Raw genomic sequence first — 5,558 nt, 5'->3', positions numbered from 1 at the left:
CTTGTCAGTGTGTGCAAGGGCAGGCAAAGAGCTTGGTGCTTGTAAGAGTGAGGAAGGGCACAGGGGGCAGAAGTGGGAAAGCATCGGATCCAATGTAAGGCAAAGATGTTGCATTGTCAAAATATTATGAGAAGAGTGGAAGGTGATGTGACTGCTACCTTGCCATTTCTTCAAACTGAGATGTGAAACTACAGCAGTGGAAGTGTGTGGCTCCACTACAGTCTGACTGCTGGAACATGGTCCTGCTCTGCCTCCTCTGGGCTCAGCAGTGTCCTCTCTGCACCTCACCGCTACTGAGTGGCGTCTGAAGTGGCAAAATACCATCAGTGCAGTTTTACTGCTGGCTCAGTTCCCTGATCTGATATGTTGCAGGTTCTCACTAAGGCCAGCACTAGCACAAAACAGGAATTGCAGCTTTCTGGTACTGTCTGCCTTACTAATAACATATGTGTGGATTGCTAAAACTTGTTTTTTTGGTAGCTGTGAATTTGTTATGGTAGAGGCTTGCTAGTACACCTAGTGGCTGGTTGATATTCAGTGTGTGTAACAGTGGTAATAATCTGACTGGCATTCATGCTACAAGGATTTTAAATACCTTAAAGTTCCTCAGCATAACTTTGGAGATGTGACTTGTGGACTTTTTATTTTGTTGGTTTTTGTTTTGTGTTTGGGGTTTTTGGTGGCTTTCATTTGGTTTTAAAAAATTATTTAATTAAAATAATCTGCAGGTGACAGCACCTGAATCCTGTATGTTACAGCACTTAGCTAAAAATTTGTGATGAAATGCTGCTGTAGTTCAGATTGCATGAGCAGACTGTATTTCCATCCTACCTGCCTTCTTATTAAAAAGAAATGTTGTGTGGGCCAGCAGAGTGCTGATTCCTCCTCTTGTATTAGTTACCTATAGATATTGGAAACATTGCATTACCCTCCCACTATAACTTACTGAGTTTTGATTTGTAGGTAGTAATTTTTGTTCACTGTAAGAGTAAACACGTGTTGTTTGTTAGTTTTTATACAGGCACTTGATTTGAGTGAGTTGCAGTTATATAAATAGAGAATTTGAGACACTGGAAAAGCTGAAGGTGAAGAATTAAGCCATGAATTCATGTGAACTGGTGAGATTCAGTCTTTTGCTTTTCTGTGGAATGACACGTAGGTAAATAATCATTCAAAAATTACACCATTCATGGAAAGAAATCTTTCATTTATTACCTGCTGATGGTTGATGGTCTTGTCAAGGAGATATTCTGTTTGGGTGTAGTTTGGTTTGGTTGTATTTGAGCAATTTGTCCTAACTCAGTAATTGAATGAGTTGACTTTTTTCTAATTTATTTTTTTGTTTTTTCTTTTGCTGTTTACCTCCTGAGGATCTGCTGTCAGGGAAAGCAGGTCTTCTTATGCAAGCACTTTAAATAATGTCAATAAAAACAAGATAATTTTATCTGTCTCTTATTATGCTGCTTCATATCCGGACTCATCAGCTGTTCACAATGATGCCATCTATTCTAGGGAATTAATCTAGAGGATAAGTGTTTAATATTTGGACATTGACCTGTTGGAGTGAACCCAGAGGAGGGCCACCAAGTTGATCAGAGGGACGGAGCACATGTATGAGGAAAGGCTGAGAGACTTTGGATTGTTCAGCCTGGAAAAAGGAAGGCTTTGGACTGATCTAACTGTGGCCTTCCAGTACTGGAAAGGAGCCTACAGGAAAGATGGGACAAGACTGTTTAAGAGAGGATGTAGTGACAGGGCAAGGGGGAATAGGATCAAATGGAAAGAAAGTAGGTTTAAAGTAGATGCGAGAGTGCCGAGGCACTGCAACAGCGTTCCCAGAGAAGCTGTGGATGCCCTATTACTGGAAGTGTTAACAGCCAGGTAGGAGCTCTGAGCAACTCTGAGGAAGGTGTTCCTGCCCATGGCAGGGAGATTGGAACTTGATGATCTTCAAGGTCCTCCAAGTGGCAGCCCAAACCACTCCATAATTTAGAATATTTGTATAAATGGTTGTAGAACAATTAAACATATGGCCTTGCTTAGGCGACCTTAATAGTGTTGAAACAGCCTTGGTTTATAGTTCTTGTGAACTTGCACAGCAATCTAAGACTATTTTGGGTTAAAGAAAAACTAGAATATCTCTCAAAAATGCTGCCAAAATTCCTGGAGATTAATTTAGCTAAAGGCAGTATGTTATAGTTGTAAAGTAAGCAGCTTTGAATTCCTCTGTGTCTCCCTGCCATCCCTTCTTCCCCTCCCCCCAGGAAAAAAAAAACAAACAAAACAACAGAAGACCAAAAACATCCCCGAAGTTTAAAAACCCAACCTCCTGAAAACCCCAACAAATCAAATCACCCAACCCTCCCTAGCCTAGCTCAGTGGCATTTGCATGCTGACCACATGCTCATACATGCTGCTGTAAGATCTTGGTGGGGTTCTGTTGGAAGATGGTGAATTTCATCCATCTAAACTGAGGGATGGTTTTGAGTCCTGGAACATGTCCTGGAAAACTTTACACACATCTTTTGTTTTTCTACATCATCAGTGTATTTAGATGAGAATGTGGTGTGATTAATCAAGTAGTACATAGTAATCTTGCTCTTAATGAGGGTTCAGGTTATAAATTTCAGTGGGATCTCTAGAGACTAAGTATTCAGCTGTCCAAATGATGTGCAATTGTGTAATGTCAGGAGGGCTTAAACTAGTGATCTGCCTCATGTTTGCTCTCAGCATCCTGGTGACTTCTGACAGCTGTCCTGCAATGTGCTGAGATACCCAAGACTCCACTACTGGGACAATACACCAGAGAATATCTGTATGGGATACATCTATCTTTATTCTTACTTTCTTTTTTTGGAAAAACCCGGTTCCATGTGTACGTGCCGATGCAAGCTGAAGCATGCTGTGCAGGTGTACGTCTTGGGAACTTGGTGTTACATAGAAATTGTATTCTGAAAAATACTTGTAGGCAGTAAGACTTTCGGATTTTATGGCTAGTTTTAATTCATTAAATGATGAGCCACTGCTGGCAAAGGTTTCTGTGTTCCCTGGCTAAGGCAGTAATGTTTCTTTGGAGGAATACCCTATATTTTGTTTCTTGTAAAAAGAAACTCCTAGGAAGTTTTTTCAATATCATTTAGTAGGTTCCTCTTTGATAAGAAGCTGAACAAAACCATCTGTAGAGGTGTTTAACACATGAACTTTTAGACTGTGTTGTACAACTTGCCCCCTTCATCATCTTAATCTTAATCCCCTAGCACCTTGCCTCGCTTCTGAATCCCCCGCCATGGTCTGGGCCATCATCACCCTCTCCAAAATAAAGCCTCGTTTAGAAGTATTTTCATGCCATCTCGTAATTATTTATTGCCTTTTTTTTTAATTTCCTAAAGAGAGATGCTTTGAGCTTGGTAGATGCTGTCCTTTCAACTGCATGAAGAAGGGTGGCACTAGGTTGGTTTTTTGGGGCTACAATGTTAGACAAGATAGTCATAGTATCATAGACTGATTTGAGTTGGAAGGGAAACATAGAGAGCATCAACTCCAACTCACTGATTTAATTTGCTTATAAAAGGAAGGGTTGATTTTGGACTCTGGATGCAACTCTTAGCACCCCACCTCCCTACCCCCCCAAACCAGGGTTTTAAAGTATCAATAGATACAGAGTTTACAGGGCTGCAGGTGTGGGTGGGTCAGTTTGCTTGCTCTGCAAGCAAGCAAGCACTCAGTTTTCTTGTGCTCATATCTGACTGTGTCAGATAGCAGCTGGGCTGGAGCGCATGTGGTAAATCCTGCTGAGAGCTCAGTCCTGCTTACTGCAGCTACTTTAAATGTCCTGCCATTTCAGAATGGCAGATTAAGCACAGCTCTGCCTGCTAGACACTCTGCAGACCCTGCAGTAAGGCAGTTCACTACCACTTTGTAATGGACTGGGATCAGAATTGTGTATCACTTGGGAAAAAATGAAAAGTTGTTCAAAGAAGTAAGAGCTCAGATGAATTTTTTTTTTTTGTCTAGATAAGTGGTACATACTCTTTTGGACCCATCTTTCAAAAATGTGTTTTACAGACTGAGATAAGGTCAAATAAGTAGAATTTGAAGGGGTATAAAAGTGAAAATGAAGAAGGAAAGATTGAAGGAAAAAGTGTATGTTTCATGATAGGTACTTATGTTTCTTTTGTTAAAATAAATGTTCTCATACACTTCATAGAGATATTTTTGCAGCATCAAACATACGGTTAAAGTATTGCTCCAGCACAAATAGTTCTGCTCTGAGTTCTCACAGTGTTGTCACTGAACACGTTCAAGGATGTGATAATTTTGAATATATTTGCCTACAGTTTGTTTTAGAATACTTCTGTAGTTAAACATGTTGAGACAATTGCAGTTTGAAGTTGATCTGCTGTTCTCTATTTGATGGAAAGCTTTTTCCTGGTATTTACTCTAAGAGAAGAGCAGACGTTTATCCACAAAGTGTTTTGGTATGGGACTTGAAAGACAAAAACTTCCATCTGTTTGAAAAAAACTGTGCTTCTCTTGCTTCTTAGTGGGTTTTTTTGTTTGTTTTGTTCCCGGACTGAGTGACTGTTAACAAGGAATTGGCTGACTACAGACTATAAAGAAATTTCAATAAGCTGCTTCAGAAGGTTTTTTTTTTTTTCTTTTAAGTATTCAAACCAAGCAAGTACTTTTTCCCAAACTTATAAAAAAAAAAAGAAATAAAGTATGTGATTCCCACCCCTCTTATTCTATGCCTAAGGAATAGACAGCCTCTTTTCCCTTCACACACCCACTCCCAAACTAAACAAACGTATTTTTTACCTGTAGCAATTGAATTACTTCTAGTATGAATTTATGCTAAGGAATAGTTCGTTGAAGTATGGGAGAGCCACCAGGACACAGTTCAGCATAGCTGTTTCAGTATTCATCTGAGCAGCTGAATACTGAAGAGTTGTGTGAATCTATGCTCTGTTTTAGGAAAAGAATAGGTGTGATTTAGGATGCCCAGTTTGGAAGAGATCACTAAGAACTAAAGGATCTGATGTTGATGTTTAACTCTGTGCTTCCTCTATGAATCATTTAGTTTATAGCCATTTACATATGGCAGCAGAGAGGCCTTCAATAGCTTGGAAGTTAAAAGATGCATACGTGTGTTAGAGTGAATTTCTATTTACAGAGTGGAAACAAACTACTTTTAAACTCTCTTGTCAGCACTGTCTGAGAATACTTTCATTAGCCTATGGTTAGAGAATTTTCTGGACTGAGGCAGCAAGAGGATCTGAATGTGGCCTTCTGATTTCTCTACAGCTAGGTGATAAATACCATCTTCATAGTTGCACAATGTATTTGCACCAAGTTCATGGACAGTATGTTACTTGTTCTGTTTTGTCCAAGTTGTTTGTTGGTTGGGGTGGCATCAGTCCAGCTTCATTGCTAGAGTTCTCAAACAAGATGTAGGAGTAAAAGAAGAAAAAGGAACAAGCAAGGCAGTGGCATGTCTTAAAGGTTAAGTTATAGATAACTCCTTAAAGAGCCAGTTTACCCATGCATTTGATGATGGG

This window comes from Geospiza fortis, unplaced genomic scaffold, assembly GCF_000277835.1.
Source record: "Geospiza fortis unplaced genomic scaffold, GeoFor_1.0 scaffold231, whole genome shotgun sequence".
NCBI classification, from domain to species: Eukaryota; Metazoa; Chordata; class Aves; order Passeriformes; family Thraupidae; genus Geospiza; species Geospiza fortis.
This window is presented reverse-complemented; position numbering follows the sequence as displayed.